Source organism: Ciconia boyciana, chromosome 3 (assembly GCF_034638445.1).
Source record: "Ciconia boyciana chromosome 3, ASM3463844v1, whole genome shotgun sequence".
In the NCBI taxonomy this organism is placed as follows: Eukaryota; Metazoa; Chordata; class Aves; order Ciconiiformes; family Ciconiidae; genus Ciconia; species Ciconia boyciana.
In genome coordinates, this window is record NC_132936.1 from 66,891,017 (window position 1) to 66,909,838 (window position 18,822).

Consider the following 18,822-nt stretch of genomic DNA (forward strand, 5'->3'; position numbering starts at 1 on the left):
CCTGTCTGGGTTAATCTCTCATCCAATATAAATCCCACCTTACTTCTACCTCTACTCTGGACTTCATCAATCTCTGCTTTATCTTTCTTGAGAGTGAGTCAACCACAACCGAGCTCAGTATTACAAGTGAGAATTGATCATTTTTATATGGTGCTATATATTTCCTATATTGTTTCTATCCATTTTAAAATGTAGTCTTTTAAAGTAATTATTAAAATTTGGCATTTTTCCTTAAGGCAAGAAGTCTTCTTAGCCATTCCAGCATGCAAAGGTACATGCAAATTGAATTTTTATTTGGCTCTTTCAACAATTTTTTTATAGCAACACTTTGTTTTTCTCAAGAGTTGGAAACTAATGAGCTCTGTCAAATTGGACAGCACTGTGTCTAGGAAACTGTTAGAGGAAATGCTGATTAGTCAGTGAGCCAAAACCACAGCCACAATTTGCTGTTGATTGTCCAAGGCAGGCAGTTATTGAGTTTATCTGCAAGATAACTCTTAAACAGAATGTATTTAGCTAGTTAGATTCAATAACAGGGAATCATATTCATTCAGTGGAGAGGACAGAATTATATTTTGAGTGATGGTCTAGGGAGAGTAATAGAGTGAGTGTTAATGTTTTTAGTTTAGAAGCAGTTATTTTTCTGAATTAGGGTTCTGAGTATACTCACTGTGATATGGAAGGAAGTCAGTAACGTATTTAGGCATTTAAATAGGACTCAAAAGCACCTGAGATTCTCATGGAAATCAATAGAAGACAGGTTTGGAAAATTTTAACAGGGACCTGTCTACATCTTAAAATGAACAGACATGGACTTCATGCTGTACACGTATCAACCCTTCTCCTGTGTGTCCTTCATTTGGAGTATAGTACAAAGTGTAGGTCTGTATGTTAAGCCTAATTCACCCTATGTCTTATACTGATCTCACATATAAGGGCATGCCCTGCATGTACTAAATAAACCTAATGCTAGATTCTGCTTTGCTGAGCGGGAACAAAATAATACAAGGGTGCTTTAGGATCTACTGCTGTTCAGGAACTCATGACTGAAAACCACTATGTGGTCCGTGAGTATCCAAACAGGATTTGCATTATATATAGATGTTTTTTTCTTAGTCTTCTGGCTCTGATCGCTGTTCTAGCCATATCTCTGAAGAGTGTGAAGACTTTTGGACTTTTGTGATGGATGTCCTCCAATAAGAGACATTTACATGAAAGTAAACAACTATAAATGAGTGAAGGCAGATCTTATACTGAGTTCAACTTGCAGCATCTCTTTCTGTTTTGTTCAGTGCTCGATCTATATTTTGACAATGACCACCTACTAAATAAATTATTTTACTTCGAGCAAAATGTTACTTTATTGTTAGTATTTGCAGTCCTATCATATTTCTCAATTTCCTCTAGCATCTTCTCTAAACCAGTTTCAGTATAACAAAACAGGAAAAATTATTACAGATAATTTTTAGTTTGAATCTGCTGTAGCCACAATTTTGTGCAAAGCAAACTGATATCTTGGTGAGACAATTCATTAACTGATGGTACTATAAAGGTTACCTTTTTTTATAAAATTTAGTTCTGTTTTAATAAAGGCAACTTGTGAGCAGCTGATTTTTTCTTTTTTTTTTTAAATAGAAATATGCCACAATAAGGCATTTGTAAGAAGATGAATGATGCCTAAAAGCTATGTTGGAACCGTCATCCCACAGTCTCACGTCTTTTTTTTTTTTATTAGATCTATAATTAATCCTCACTTATACCAAATGTGTGTGACTCAGACACACTGACAGAGGGCTGATGACAAATCATGATATTGTTGATGCTGTAGAAGATGCACTGTGAGCGTCCTCCAAGGCTTGGAGAACACCCCCTTGTTCAAGCTGTTTACTCAGTAATCAAAAATCACAACAAGAATTGTCTCAGTCCACTCTTCAAAGCAACCTTGACTTTTGTTTTTTTCTGGAGGATTAATCCAGTCCTTGATGAAATTCCAGAAGCACCTCTTTCCCTGTTTGCTGGATTCTTTCCTATATTTAGACAATCAGTAAGAGTGACTAGCTCAGGTAAAGAAGCTGACCAGCCAGGCTTCACAACTCTATTTGCATCTCCGAAACCCTGGAGGACAGAAAAGTCTTTTAATTGGCGATTCAACCTCAGTAGGAACATGCTTTCAGGAAATGAGGCCTACACCGTTATCTTCACACCGGGCACACTCTGTCTGGTTGCCATGGTAATCTGTTGGAGCATGCTAGGTCCAATGATGTGGAAAACAAGATGGCTTCCTCATTTGTTTAGCCTTAAGGAAAATTACAGATATTAAGAAATCATTACAGGGCTAACGGACACTCCAAAGACTTGACCTATATAAACAGCATCGTGTCAGATTGCTAATAGCTGCCTAAGTTTTACTTCTGTGACTCTCCTGAAAGTCCTTAGTTAATGAAGGTTTTATTACCCTAAATATTTGTTTTTATCCACCTGCAAGTAAAATCCTGTAATGTTAAAATCCTGTAAATCCTGTTAAATCCTTTTAATGTTAAGGTGGACCTCCTATTCAATGAAGTGCATTTATTTTGTCAATCAATTGGCAAGAAATTTAAATACTAAATAACAACCAATACTTTTGGGAATATAAACCCAAAATTTTGGGCACTTACTGCCACTTTCTGCAGAAAGGATTTTCTGTATTTCACAGAAAGCTCTTTCTTGGTGTGGGGCAGCCGACATGCGGTGCACTCCTCATGCTAACGGAGCGAGGTCTCAGGCTCCTCAGCCTCTGCGGGGCTGGGGAGGGTGACACGTCTCCGAGAGAGGAAACGTTGCATTTGAAGTTGGTGCTTTGAGGATGGGGGAAGAGGAAAATTAAATGCAGGCATGAGAAAAAGCGTACTAATGAATGAATCCATCTGTTAAAAATATAGGAGGAAGTGGCAGCCAAAATCCGTAACTGCAGATACGATGGTGGTAGGCTCATATGGGGGAACCGCAAGGTCAGTAGAAAAATAGATTACGTCTTTCAAGTTTTCTCCGTCAAATGGTCTGTAATTTCAAAGCAGCCGGTTAGTTGGTGCCGTCCACCTCCTCAGAGCCTGCTCCCTGGGGAATGAAAGATGAAGGTGAGGAATTTCACAAGTTGCTGAAAGAAACATTTCAAAAAAAGGCTTATTTTGGTAAGTCTTCTGACATACCATGTCTTTACTGGGGGCTTCCAGCGTCCTCTGGAATCTGAACGATAGAAGAAACAATTAACACATGGGACAAGTTTACTGCTTCCTTGATTGAAACGTATCAGCGACAGATACACATACGTAGGCACATGCTCCCCATCTAGCTCTGCGTGCACGCTTTAGTACATAACCAGAGAAACTATGCCTTTCGCTTTCTTTGCTAGCTTTAAAATGTGAGCACTCTGGTTTTCGGTTTGGCCCAGGAATCTGGGAGATTTCTGATGGAAATGCCTGCATTGTATTCAAAGCAGGGTTATTTTGTAAACTGTAGAAAATACCAACACTGAGTGCTCCTTTCTAAATGTAGAAAAGCTGCCCAAGGACTGCAAGATCAAATTAAATGAGATGGCCTCCCCACAAAAAAATTAGCCACATTCCAATATCATCATATTTACACTGAGAATCTGAATTGCTCAGATCCTTATTGATTATTTGAACTGTAATTCTTTCAATTTCTATGAATTTCCTTGCTCTAAAATTCACCCTTTCAGCTGAAATAACAGCATGTGCTTCCATTGTTTTTCAAGAGTATTTATTTGAAATTTCAGCAGTCAGAGCATATATTTACTTAGCAGAGGGAACAGGAAACATGGTGGATCAGGACACTTAATACAACCATCTGAATGTGGTTTATTCATTATGTTCTGGCTTTTTTACTATATTAATATATTATGATATAGTACACTTTACGCCAGGTATACTATCTGTGTACATAATTGCACTTGCACTTTTCCTTTTATATTGCATACCAATTAAGTAAATTAAAGGAACAGTGGGCACTGTGACTGATTTATTTTCTTGGTGTACCAAATTTACTTAGTTCAAATATCCTTAAATAAACAGGATAAAAGGTTGTATGTGATTTCATGCATTAGTTCTATCACTACTTTTATCCCAGAGGTTTTGTTTTGTTTTTTTTAATGTTTTGCATGTGGGTGCTAATTCTCAGGTGTAGCAGTGACAACACTGCATTGTGATTCTCTCTGCTCTGACATCTCCGGTGTAAAATTTCTGATGTGCTTTATGAAGCACCATGTCAATGCATCATCCATAACAACTGGTGAGATTCACAAATTGAGGAGAATAAGGAGAATTCCGGTTTGGTTGTGGGTGGACTTAAACCAATTTGGTGTACCAAATTATCTAATCAAAGCTTTGGGTTTACAACTGAAATGTATCCAAATATTGGGTCTTCAGATAGGAAGCTAAAAATCTCCTGAGAAGAATCCAAGAGTCTTTCATGAGAATTCTGCTATATTTTACACCTGTTTCTTGGAAAAGCCCAGTCCCCAACTGTAGATGTTCCTATTTTGGAACATTTGACTTGTTTCACTAAGCACGTTAAGAAGAAATGTGAACACATATAAAGGAGGAATTACTCCCTGCACAGTTTCAACAGTGAAAGCTTGGTTCTGGTTCAGTTAAGCATCACAAAAAGCTCTGGGTGCACTGTTATTTTTATTTGAAACAATTTGTCTATCACAATATCATTGAGTTCTCAACCTTTTACTTCTGGAAAAAGGAAATATGGTTTAAACTATCTCCTCAGAACTTCAACTTGCTAAAGGATGAAAATCACTGGTAGCTGTTGCAGGAAGGAAGGTTACATATTAAAAAATGAGACAGAAAGAGCATTTGAAAAATGAATGGGAAAAGAACAACGAACCCGAAGATAAAGATATTAGTAGAAGACAACGATGGAAAAAGGAATGTGATGACTTGAAAAATGTTTAGAAGATCATTCAACTATTTCTTACATGGAAAGATGGAGTTGCTGGATATGGCTTTGCGCTGCGTTACTTTGTAAACCTCTCCTCGGTAATTAATCAACTCTTCTGTTCTGGTGCAGAGGAAGAGTAACACATTTTTCCCCATGAATTATTCTACATCTTCATTCCTGAATGCATTCCGGACCCTAGAGGCTTTGTAGAATGGGGTGCTGTGGGATGGGCTCTTGAAATTCTTGGGTGATTTTAGCTACAGTGACTGCTGGGAAGGGACAAAGCCTGGCTATGAGTATGTGATCTATGGACCATTCTCTTCTCCTTGAGCCAACAGCTCTACCTCTCCCTAGAGTCCCCATTGCCATTTCTAGATTTCTTAAATCTTTTTTTCCTTGATGGTAGATCCTGTGAAAATAAATTATTATTATATTGTGGTAATGATTTGGATATTCCCTACAGTTTTGGATGTGCGGTGGATCATGGGAATGAGAAGTTTGTTTAATGCCAGTCAGCAAAAGGCAACAACAACAGCAACAACAACAAAGAATAAGAAAAAAATAAAAAAAAAATAAAAAAGAGAGAAGGGGAAAAAAAGAGAGGGAGAACATTTTCTGTCTGAGCAACTGTTTTCTCTGCAATGAAGAAAACAAGTGAAGGATGGATGAAGTTACCTCATCCCATGAGCATCCTCAATGGGGGAGGAAGAAACCAGTCTGGAACCACTTCTCAGTGGCAGCCCAAAGCCTTTAACTGTGAACTGGTTGGGAATCCTTGCCCTGACTTATGCTTGGGCAGAAACAGATGAGATTTCCCACCGTGGGTGGCAGGTGGTAGCAGAGCTTTTGTCTTAACAATCTCCCATGTCAGAGCCAGGCTGTGTTCAAATCAAGGTTAAATTCAGCATGGCTTCTCTATTGGTCTTTGTTTTTCCCATGTGTATTGCGAGGTTATTATCTTTTGCCATATCCAGAAGCAGCTACTACCTCTGCGTACAGTTCAGTGTATATTTAGGAAATTCAAATCTTTATTATTTCAGGCAGAGCACTCAGTAACCACTAGTTAAAACTGTAGTTCTTGTTATTATTGCCTCCCCACTATTACAAGATGTTCATAACTTTCTGAAATTAGTCTTGTCTTGAATTCTTCTGGTGTAGTTTCTGCCCCAGTATGATTTTTTTATTATTATTTAAAACTTGAACACAAAAGATGAGCAATTTCTGAATAAGTCAGAGAAAAAAGTACATTGTCTTTTGTTTCCCTTTTGCTCTTTTTGCATTTCATTAAGAAGGAGATTTGAAAGGTGTCGTTTGACATAGAAAGTCTTCACTAAGAGGCAATGAACCTTAGGCTGCTGGAGAAATAAATATTTCCTGTGCTATGTTGTAATTCTGAACTTTAGAATATGATCCAGTCATTAAGAAATGCACTGCAGCTTAATAACTCTAGCCCCACAGAGAGGGATAAAGTTGAAAGTAGTTGTGGAATTCTGGTGATGGTAATCCCTTTCTTTTCAAGGAATAACTGTGCAGACTTCATTTTACATTTGTGTCTATTTTTACTTTTAATTAGTGTAACTGAGCTTTCTCTCAAATCTTTGCTCTCACTCTCTTAAGAATTTCTCCCCCCTTTCCATAATTTACCTAACATCAGTGTTTACAACAAAAGCAGACCACATTTCTTCTTTTTCCTCTTTATATCCTCTCTCCCTCTACAAGTTATACTCATTTGGTTGCATGCCCATTATAATAGATGTGTATCACTGGCACGCACTGGTAAAAGCCAACTACATGTGGACATTAGCCACTCTCCCCCTTCTGACCATCCCTGTTTATTACAGACATTTTGGTATTTACTCTTTCTGCTGTCCTTTCTGCTCCCAGTAATTGTGTTCTTAATTCTTCTGTTTTCTGTGTACACAAACACAGATTATTTCAAAATCCTTTGCTTCTCTCTCTAGAGACCAGTATTCATCTTATCTTTTTTTTCATTAAGTATTACCTTCTCTATCTCATTGCCTTGTTTCTAATTATGGTATACGTTAGTTGTGTTTTGATAGACGGTTGCCCAAAACACCAGAACAATGTTTACATTACCACTGTCAGACATCAGCTGCTTTTTCCTGAGAGTGCAATTCCTCCCCTTTGTAAAAGTATCCCCTTATTTCTGCTCAGCTTCATGTAAAAGGCTGAGTAACACATACCACATGGGTACTACAGAGTGACATCTATAAGGAATAATTTTTCAGAAAGTGGATAGTGCCAATACGATAGTCCAGAGAAGTTTTCTTCAGTGCAGGTGTTCAGAGAAGACGACATGAATCCGGTCAGGAGTTAAGATCAGGAAGACTTTAATGATGAAAGAAGAGTGCAGAGATTCTAGTTTTCATTACTGTGCTTATAATAAATGCCTTACCCCTCCTTTTTTGTTGTTGGTTTTTTTTCTTTTAATTTTATTTTTTTCTTTTTCTCTCCAGATTGCTCTTGGAGACCAATGAGAAACGATTGCTGGCACTTGCAGAAGAAAACATCTGGGGTCTACTTGCAAACATTAAGCTGAGTGTAATCTAAATATCCTGTAAATATTTCATGTTAAATCAATCTGTTAAGCCTGGTGTGGTGTGCATCCCGCAACCTTTGCACAGATCTTTAAAAAAAGTGACTGGCTCTGTGCTTGCCAGCGCAATACTGGGTTGACACTGCAAGAAGGGAGCAAAAAAACCAATTGCCCAGAAGTATGGAGGCAAACTCTCCCTGGGTGGCCAGGGAACCATTCTGCACTGCTATCAAGCCAGGTCAGGGAGCGTGGAGATATCATTTGGAAACTGAAATTGTCCTCTGCAAAGTCCTGCCTAGACACAGTAATCTCCTCTTCAGCAAGAAATTGCCCAAAGAGAGTGACCAGTGTGGGTTGCTGATCTGGGAAGGAAGAACATGGAAAGGAGCAGTGGGGGAAGGGCAACAGCTCACATTTTACTCAGTGCACAAAAATAATGTATCTCCTTTTCTGTTGGCTGGCAGCTAGTTTACTTTGGTCTTCATCTCACTCTCTCCAAAGTCAAATGCTTTTCTCTACCTATATTCCTCCACTTAAAAAATAAGCAAACCAAGAAGTTGCTACAGCTTTGCCTACTGGCCTCAGCCACTTCTCTGGTTTCTTTTTCTGTCATGCACTCCCTTAGGTCACCTCTGTGCTCTGGCTTGTGAGATTCTGAGAGCTGGACTGTACTTCTAACACTGACACAAAAACACTGACAGTTTGAGTCGTGTAAAAAGCCTATAGTGCATTCAACTCATGCAGTCCATTGAAGACTGCTTTTTTTTAGTTGTTGGTAGTCTTTTCCCAAAAAAGGATACATAATTGTATAATGCATTGCACTTCTAGCTGTAGACTTTGCTTCTCTGTCTCCCTTTTGAGCAAATATTTGGAAACTCTGGTATGTGCCTATGTCTTTATTGGAGCTGCAATTCTAAACTGTGTTGGAGGCAGTGATATAGTACAGTTTATTCAGAACGACGTATTGAGGAAGTTGTGCAAACTAGTGAAATTTTGCACAGTAGGGTCATGATCTGTGCTTTGGCCATGTAGGCACTACAGTCTTTTAAAAAAGTAAACAGTGAGAACTTGCAGGAATTGCAAACTGAGGCCTGAAACATACTGTTCTTGTGCAGTCTTAAAAGGAAAATGAGCTATGCACATTTTCAATCTGGCAAAAATTTGGCAATAACATTAGAACGCTTGTCTCTAATAGAGCATTCAGAAACATTTTAAGTAAACAAAGCCAGCTAGCAGCAGACTAAAGTTGATTTACAGTAAAAAGCAAAAGCCAACAAAATGTTGTTAATTCCTGGTTATTGTTAAATATTTTATTCGACTATTGCTAACTAATAATGAGTGCCAAAAGCCATATATACAATGCTTTAGGTTTGCATACTATACCTATCTGGATTTGAATTTTCAAAATCTTTAGGTGATACAGAGAGGTTTAGCAGTGGAATTTCCAGAAGTGCCAAAATGTCTGCGAAGCAAAAGTCTTATTGAACTCAATGGGGTTTATCCATACCCTACTAGAGGTCTCTTATACCTGACTGTTTCACAGACAATCTCTGTGAAAAATTGGAAGCGGAAGTCTAACCTTAAAGCAATGCACTCCAGTAACTTTCCCTCCCACCAGGAATCCGCCCCCAGCAGCGGGGCTTCCTGTCAGCGTCTGCCAAGGAGAACGGATAGGATCCAATGGGCTGGCCTGAGAAATGGCTGCTTTTTATATGTCATTTGTTGTGCCTGAGAGCCACTTCTGAGAAAAGGAAAAACATGTCATGAATTGGAAAAGAGTTTGTTTTAGAAATAGCGTCAGAAAGTGTGTATTAGCTAGTTATGGTTTAATATTCCTAGGGTGAGTAACCATGCTAAAGTAAGGCATCGGCTTCTTGCGTAAGTATGTGAAAGTTCGAGGTGGAAAGACTATTAAAGTCGCTCCTGCTAAGTTGTGAAATAGGAGAACCTGTTTAAGAGTCTGACGCATGCAAGAAGACTGATAGTTCTCGTAGTGCTATGCGTATTTTTATTAAGAGGTGAAACAACAGAAACTGCAGCAGTTAACTGACACAGCTAGCAGAGATGCTGGTGGGAAAGAGGAAGACAGAAGAGTAGAAGTAGCTTGAACTGACCTTTTTATGTGGGAAAACTTGACAGTCTCAAAAATGGAAGGAGATGTTACCACAGGAAGGAGGAAGCAACTGGCTGGTGTAGCTTTGCTGAAGAAGGCTGTGAGACAGTTGTACTTTATGGCTTAGGTAGTGCATATCAGACAGCTGGTTTACTTAGTTAGGAATTTTCCCTTCTCCTTTTAATAAAATATTGTGATTGCCATTGATTCAAATTTGCAAGTGGGTAATTAGCTCACTGAGCACCAATAGTGTCATTTAAATTCCTTGGTGAGGGGCTGAACTTGGATTTCACTGGGAACCCCAATTCAGATGGGACCAGCCCCTTGCTGCCAGGTCTCGGGAGAGAAATTACACAGGATGGCCAGCCTTAGCTTACCTGGTGGCTCCTGGGCATGGCAGGGTGCTGAGGCGTACAGCACATGCTGAGGAGGCCATGCCACAGGACATGGCAAAGCTGGCAGGAGGGAAGCTACATGCACCTGAGGGTGGCACAGGCACAGTCTTACCTGCCTTTGAAAATCCAGCCCTGGGAAGGTTTGTGGATTCTGTTACTCTCTCATGGAAATTCTTCTCCCTCACCAGTTGTGACGCCACATCCTCAGAGACCTTCACACCCTCATGTTTGCTCAGTAGTGTGGGTTAGCTGGGGAGCCTGAGCCATGCTGTGACCTCTTCCAGATCTCTGCTTTACAGCCTGGCAACCAGAAGCAGATGGAAAAGAGAGATGCAAAGTTTTGCACCCATAAAAGCCCTCTGAAATTTTTTCGAGAAACATAGAGTCCTCTCCAAATAAAGCATTAAAGTACTTGTGACAAGGTGAATGGACAGGCCCCAGTTTGTCAGGAGTTAAAACTGTCTCAGTCAGCTGGAGGCTTACCAGCCACTAGCTATTAGGATTGTCATTTCCCCTCAGGAAATACCTGCTGGTGTATCAAGGGTAATTGCTAGCAGTCAGCTGTATCCCCACAGGGTGGGTATATAAAATCATCAGGAAAAGACTGAACTGTTCCTGGTAGGAGGCAATAGGGATTGTGTGTGTGTGTATCTTGGGTGTTTATCTTAATGAAGGATCTTAATGCAAAGTGGGCTTTTGTTTCAGTTTTAACCCTGGTTGTGACTCATCCTTAGTTTTCTGCTGAAGCTTGAATTTTACAGACTCCTTTTCTTATCTGAGGCCACCACTTGCAACATTGGCTGGTTTGTCACAAGTATTCTCCAAAACAGAGTAGATAATTATAGCTTCCTGAATAGCTTGGTGTCACTATGTGGTTTTGCTTCTAGAATACTTGAAATAGCATTCCCAAATGCCCTTCACTTTGTTATGCTCTTGCCAATCTTTCCTCTCACAAAAGGAGTAAACACCTTTGCTTTCCTGAGACTTGGTTAAACTATCCATGAAGCAGGTATATCAAGTAATGCCTAGTGGTTACCCTTTAAAGTTCATTCTAAATTTTACAGCATTATAAAGATGAAAAGCAAGGCAAAAAATTCAGAAGCAGTCGTGCAGTCCGTTTAAAGATTTGCTCCCTCTCCTGCCTAGGCAGAGGTCTCCCCTGAATATTGCAGCCCGTCGGTGTTAGCCTGTCAGTTAAAGCACTCTCTGCCTCCATCCTTTCTGCAGTAATAAAGTTCCCAGAAGTGCAATAAAGCTAGACAGTCAAAATAGGTCATCCTACCTGACACTTGTATCTTTTTTTGGACATATCCCCACATATCCAGGCTTTCAGTCATGCTCCCTGGGCTTTTTCTCCTGCTCCCCAAAGATTTCTCCAGACAGCAAGTTGTCACTTGGCTGCCTCTCTGTCCCCTCTCACTCCCTCTTCCTGTCTGGCATCTGCTGCAGGTGTGTTTGGGTAGGACCCACTCCCTCCTTGCTAGTGGAGAGACCTTGTATTTGTCAAACAAAGACGTGAGCTTCACTTGATTGTGAAGCTCAAGTTAGGTGCTTCCAGGATGGATTCAACACCTGCATGGTCTCTGAAATGACTAGTAAAACTTGCATGATCAGGTCATGAACTAACCACAGACTAAGGTGCTTTTTGAACAACAATGAATGTCAAATATATAATAGATTAATAGAGTTCATAAGCCATTTGATAGTAAGTCACAACTAGAGAAAAAGGAATAATTTGATGAATAAACTCTTCACAGTGCAGGTGCTTCCCCAAAGCAATTTCTCAGCAGAAACTGAGATAGGATTCAGAAGTAAACCATCGCTATTTACTTTGCTCTTTCCTTCTTGTATTCACTTCCTGAGATGAGAGAAAATATCTCCTCTCAGACTTCTGTGGTTGTCTTATGAGTAGTGAGGTCTTCTGTGAATCATACGCCTTCAAATACTCACTTTATAAGGAAATCTTAAGCCTTTGCATGTATATGGGAAGCTTCTTTATTCTAATTTCCAGAACTCAGCAAACTATGACGTTAAATTCTAAAAGAGTTCTCAATTATAAAGTTAAAAAAAACAATGGAGAAGGAAACATCTTACAATCCACATTTTTCAGCTGATGATAGTTTTTCCCTTGCTTAGTATACTCTTCCTGGGACACTTTGTAGGATGCTCAGAAGAGGCCTGAGGAAGACACATGATTTTCCTTAGATTGCCTAGTTCATTTCCAAAACACTGCGTTGAAAATCTTAGCTCATTCCCTTGTTGCCCTTTGTAAGTGGATGGGATCTATTGATGGGAAGAGATGAATTCTCTCTACAACAGAGCAGACCTTTGTGAAAATGGATCTCCTTATAAATGGCCCAATCCTCTCCCTGAAAAACAGATGCCAGAAGCAGTTGTGGGACATTATGTTTCAGCTCTAGAGACTTCCACTTCTAAGAATAAAGTAAAGGAGTCATTATTTATCTAAACAAGGCCTTTATGCTATGGTTCAGCGGCTGCTGGACAGCCGTGTGATCTGTCTTGTGTAATGCCCTCACCCCCTCCTTTCCCCATTTGGAGATGAGAAAAAAAGACTTGTACTAGCTCAGAACATACTTACACAGCTCACTGTCTATTGTGCTCAGTCGCTCTGTCTATTATGGTCCATTAGATAAACATGGTGTTGAGCAGCCACTCAGCTACTGCTATGTACGGCAGTGCCGATAACACACTCTATGTTTAGAAGGGAAGCAGTGTGTCACAGACTATGTGGGATATGTTTACATCTACGTGTGTGCTTTCTCCTCAACAACAGAGAGCTTCCATCGCAAAGCCTCTCTCTCTGAGGAAACAGGCGTTTTTTGAAATGATAGTCTTTTATCTTTTGTGACGGATTTTTTCATATTGCTTCTCAAAATATCGCCTTGTATTTCTGTGTCTATGGGTAAATGAAGTGAGATGCGAACTCCTCATATTTCCCTTCTCCTGTAGGAAATTGTACTTTAAATACAGAAGGAAGGACGCAGCTGGCTAAATGTCCACTTTCCACGTGCTACTCAGTCTGTCAAAGTTTCTGTGTATACAAGGCAGCTGACCTCTTTCAGGAGCCAAGCGGTCAAACAAGTTACATTTTACAAAAGCACCTAATCATATTTTTTCAAAAGTGACTTAGGCACTTCAGAGCCAAGATCTCTTTGAGAACGGGGCTTGGGGCTTATCTATTCAGGGAGACATATCCCTTTGTTGTGTTCGGTGTTGACCTCCAGATATGTACACAGCCCGACACAAAAGCTCCTCTTGTGCTTCTGAAAACATCACCCAAAGCACACAGTGCTCTGAAAACCATGTTCTGTGGAGGGTTGGTCCAGGATCAGTGAGTATAAACTTGCCAAGAGCAGACAGACTGGGAAGGCCTTGCCAGTGTGACAGGGCAAATGGTCAGGAGCTACTTCCTCCTTGATTACACAAAGCAACAAACCGAGCACTGAGGCTGTCCTTAAATTATGAGAAGTTGGGTGTTATTCTCATTCTGCACATGGGAGAGGATGGGGATTTCTCTTTGGGCCCAAGGTAATGGGCGTTGCAATGAAACAGGAGCTCAGCATCACCATTTGCCAGCCAGTCTTTTATTGAGCAGATGTCACGATCAGATCATCACTGCAGAAACAATGACGGTGACCAGCCTGAGGTGATCATGGCCTGTTTCTTGCCATGTGCTGGATAAGCTGCGTACAAGGTGAATGTTAAGAAGTATAAAACTTCTGCTGACTCCTCTGAGGCTTCATGAGCAATGGCCAGGTTCTTTCCGAGACAGCCCAGCGTGTAGTAATGCTCCAATACAAGGTAACAAAATGTGTCCATTCAGACATACCTTACATAGTATCCAAGTACTTATTTTAAAACACTCAGATGGCAGGCTGCTATGCTACACAGCAAAAAATACTTAGAATATGATGGTTCATTACAACAGAATGAGTCCAGTGAATCGTGCATTCTTAATACTTTCTTCCTCATAATTGTGGTGTTATTAACAGATCAACAAAATAAATCAGCAAAATATTTAAAAATTTCAAAGTTGTTCCCATGAACCCATGGAAAAGAGGTCAAATTTTGTTTCAAAATTTTCTTGGCAACACATGCATATGATATTTTTAATTAGCATTCTAATGTAAGATGTACTAGTTACAATATTTTGGTTTCCAAAGTACTGGTAAACAAGGCAACCCACATAATGGTTTTAATCTCTTCTTTATGATTAAAATATATTACACAAGAATATAATGAAATGGAAAAACATGGGTAATGCCAATAGTTTCTCATGAACATTTTAGCCTATATTTAGCATTAAAACCCAGATACTTTTGCATTTGATAATATTCAAAGTTTCTAATGTCCACAGTTTTGTGGACTGATTATTTTACTTTTTCTTTTCCCCCTTTGAATCATTCTGAAACCTGGAAAAATGCTTATAAACAAATTCTACACTGCAGTTATGTTCTTCCTGAAGAGTGCTGAAGTTAGCTTCTTTACCTGAGTTGTCCTATTGCAAGATTCCTTTTGTAGTGTCATGAGGAATCACATTAATAGCATGACTTCATTTCCAGTAAAAATTTTGGTCACGATTGCAGACTTCAAAAATCTGTGCTTTTTACTTGGTCTTATTTCCTGATATTCATATTTTTTCTCTTCCTTTCATCTACTCTGCTTTCAGTGTCAAAGTATGTCATAGTATTTCTGGTAAAGGATTAATTCAACCTCAATAAAAATAAGAAAACACAACACAAATACATAAAAATAGTGAAATTCAGTCCATGGTCTGAATGGCACAGCATTTACACAGAAGCCCCAGAGAATGCAGGGCATATATTGAACATTTTTAGCTATCAGAAAAGTTCTGGTAGTTTCCCTTACTGCATTAGAAGTACCTTTGTTTGGACATTTGCGCAAGCAAACAAAGTTGAGCATGAAGATGATTTCTGTTATTTATTTTAAAAACCCCTGTATCTGTATTTATACCTATATACAATCTGTCTTCCTTACATATTCATTTTACTACATAACCACCTACAGTGAATCTGTCTTATAACTTATTTTCATCTCAATGGTTTTTTTTCATGTAAAAATTACATCAATCACCATGCAGGTGTGTGCATTAGGTGCCCTTCTGAGTGGGAAGCCTAATAAGAGAAATGAGAGCCAGAAGTTTCTTGCAATTCCTGGTGCTTACCTCAGCTTATCTCAGGTAGTACAGACACCAACCAGCACACAAACACAGAGAGACTTGCAGACTGCCAGCTCTGCTTTCTTCCCTGCTTGCAAACCATATATGGTGGAGCCTCTGCCTCCTGTGGCCCATTCTGTGACAACAGGACGGCACCGTGGAGCCAAGGATTCAGGAAGACAGGGGTTAGGTGGGTTTTCAGATATGGGTCTGGATGGGAGATAGCCCCTTCAGTGCCCTTGCTACGTATATCTCATTGCGGAGGGCTGTAGGCTGTCTGAGCAAGGAAGGACGGCGACTCTGGGATGATCGGTCCCTGTGAGCGTGCATCATGTGAGTTGCTTGGGTTTTTCCCAGGTTACAGGTGTTACTGGGATGCTCCTAAGCTATAGAGAGTTTAAAGATGGAACTGGAGAAAGGAGAAAAAAATGAGGAAAGGACAGGAAATGTGAGAAAAGAGGATATCCTAGCCTAAGCACTGAAGTCTCACTTGGCCCTGCATTTAGCAATATAGCCCATGTAGAATTTACATTAATTCTGGTCATTTTAGGCACACTGTTCAAGCTAGGGGGACCTACTTCCAGATTCCATCAAATCATCAAAATATCTTCAACTAGGCATTTCTTTTGCTCTTATTCCCTATTTCCATCCAATCAGATGTTTCTTTTATCTGATGCTCTCTTTTATAGCAAGAGTTGTTTTGTGTAGAATGCTCTTCCCAAGTGCAATTAGCATCGGTAACTCTTCTGACTCTGGCTTCTTCAGCTGACCTCCTGCAGTGGTTATAAAGTTTAGGCAAAGAGAAAAGGCAGTCACACATAAGAAATAACTCACATGTAATCCCCAGTGTATGTCAAGTTGCATAGGATGCCTATTCTCCTTGCATGCCTCTCTGGCAACAGTATATCACTCTGTAATAATAGTATACAGTAAAGCTAAACTGAGTCAGCCCTGACAGAAGCAAGTAATCCGAAGTGCTGGTGTACATATGCAATCAAATAGGATAAATCTTGTTTCTCTGTGGTAATATGAGTGAGGAAGAGTTCAGCTCTATATGCAAATACATTCAGAGTATATGATTCTGTTTAGATACAGGTAAGTCAGTAAAACAGTATATTCATTCTGGTTTAGACATCAATGTAAGATTTCTTCTGATCATTAGGCAGTGGCAGCTATTGGAATAATTTCTAATATGGTTTTATTTTCACATGATAACACCTATTGCTTTTATACAGCACATTTTCTTTAGGGCTGCCCAAAATTAGCACTGTTCATTAAAATGGAATGAGGATAGAGAGGGGAGTGGAGTGACGGGGTGGTGTAGTGGCAAAACACAAGCCAAAATAAATAATGAAATATCTTCTACTTTACAAGTTTATGGAATGTTACATTGGCATTTCAGTTCCCAGCATCCAGTTCCCACCTTCCCGCACTCATACGGGCATGTGCTCTCTTCATACCCTTCTCCTTGACCATGTCAAATGAAGATCAGCAACAGGAAGGAAATATTTCTCTTTGATGCTGCAAAGTCTACATGACCACCATGGAAAGCTGACCAGAACTAATATGTGATTTTCTGGAAAGGTCATTAGTAATGCCAGGAACATTAAAAGCCTGGTCTATTTCAGTGATAAACGTAATACATTGTTGATTAAATGCGTATATAAAATGATATATTGTTTTGATGATAACTATAGCTACAGCTGTTATAGTTCTGGGTGACTCAACATACCTCCTGTGTCCTTTTCCTGGTCTAAACTGTTTCTGTGTGCCAGTGGAGTCTATATTTTTAAGACTAAATGTTTGATAATGGTGACTCTTCTCAAGATTGGTGGTTTCATGCAGTTTAATAGCTATATTTTGTACAAACATCTGCAGTTGGAAAGAGAGAATTTTGGAGATATTTGGGAGAAAAAAATTGTATATTTATAATGGCCATTGAAATGCATTCTTCAGGCCAAAAAATCAGAATCTCAAGTGCACAGATTCATCTCCTGTGCATTTCTCACTAGGTGAATAGCACCATCTTGACAGCAGTGAATAGCTGTGTACTCTGGTGTGGAGCAAGCCCTGGTTCAAATTAAAAATTTCAGGATTTGGCCTCAGGGGAGTTTTTCTTGACTGAGGACTTTGAGATCTGATTAACAAAAGCCAACCATTAGTCAATAAATTGTCACCTTTCATCAAATAATGTGTTTGACAAATCACTTATTCTGGTATTCAATCAGCTTTTTAGGCTGTTCATCAAATGCATTACTTGACATAGAAAACATTTGTCAAACAAACACAGTTGATAAATTTCTGCAATATTCTCTCATGTCTTCATCTGGCTTACAGTTTTGCCTTACAAAGATCCCTCCATTCCTTACAGTCCCATCTTCCTCTCTGATGCACCTCCCCCCACCCCAATGCAGCAAGAGGCATAAATATTTTCCTTGTCATCACTTCAATGTTTCTTCATAAAGTTTTGGAAGAGGAAATAAGCAGCAAGGGCAAAGATCAGAACGTTTTATCTTTCATTGCAGCAGTTCCTTCTAAAAACACCACAGTTTTAAACAGAAGTTTATTTATGACTTCAAGAACCATTGGAGATGCTGGTGGAAATGGAGAATCAATTTAACTCCATTATAAATTAGTGGTAACATATATATCACAGTATTGTGATAGGGTTACATGTTGGAGATAGGTTTACTGCAAGCAAGGGACTCAGGGAAACAAATACATATCTGATTTGCCTGTGGGGATGGGGCAGGCAAAGGATAGGCTGGATGACCCCAGCGTTCAAAGCAAGCCTGACAGGGGATAAGGAAAGCAGTTCAATCTTACAAAACTGGGCTCTGTTCCCTAAGGGCTGCTTCTGTTGGAGACATCTGAAATATCCCCTGTAACTTCAGCAGGCTGAATTTTGAGGGAAGGTGTTCTCTGTGTGTGTCTGTGTGTGGGGAGGTGGTGATGGGGGTGGTGGTGAAAGTCTTTCCAGTGGAGCTTTGCGAGTTCCTTATTCCTGCATGCTGTGCAAAAAAAGAAAGTCCCTACTTAGAGTTTTCCATCGCTGGATTGACACATTTGTCATCACTGTGTATCTTTGTCTTATAGCGTACACGCTAAAGAGACCTTGACCTGTCCACTACGAATCCTAATTTTACTGGGAGTCGAAACTGTCAGCAGTACTTTATCCAAAGTCTTTGTCTACAAGATCACAGCTGACTCCTTAGACAGACTGTCTGACACTAGCCATTTCTGTTGGAATCTGAGGTTAGCAGAAGTTAGGATATATCCAAACCAAAAATGACACAGGGCCAATTGCTATGCAGTGTGGATGCAGCCAGATCAAGCCACTTAGACTCAGTGAGTGGTCCTGTTTCATTTGGTAGTGTAAGTGTACACCCAAATTAACTTCTGAAGAATGTCTTTAAAGTCTAATGAAGAAATCTGCTTTCTTCAAGTGCCTATGTGCTTAGAAAAGGATCATCATCAGGAAGAATAAACATGATCTTGTACTGGCTTACATATTTAGCCTAGCTTCCTGAAGAAATTAGCTTATCAAATCATGTTGTCTGTTCTGTCTGTCACTTTCCCTTTAGCTTCCTCCCAACAGCCCACACCTTTC

The 18,822-nt window shown here is 39.7% G+C and overlaps 1 long non-coding RNA gene across 2 annotated transcripts; it reads right to left on the bottom strand.

Annotated features, from left to right (window-relative positions):
• Positions 1-1,587: 1,587 nt before the first annotated feature.
• On the bottom strand, positions 1,588-10,696 carry LOC140650054 (uncharacterized). 2 transcript variants are annotated; one of them, XR_012041833.1, is made up of 5 exons: positions 10,539-10,696; positions 10,125-10,312; positions 3,189-3,225; positions 3,012-3,096; positions 1,588-2,296 (listed from the first exon to the last, which is right to left on the bottom strand). It is a non-coding gene; the product is annotated as an uncharacterized lncRNA (long non-coding RNA). The 2 variants fall into 2 exon arrangements; XR_012041834.1 differs by lacking the exon at positions 10,539-10,696 and adding an exon at positions 10,425-10,461.
• Between the last annotated feature and the right edge of the window lie 8,126 nt (positions 10,697-18,822).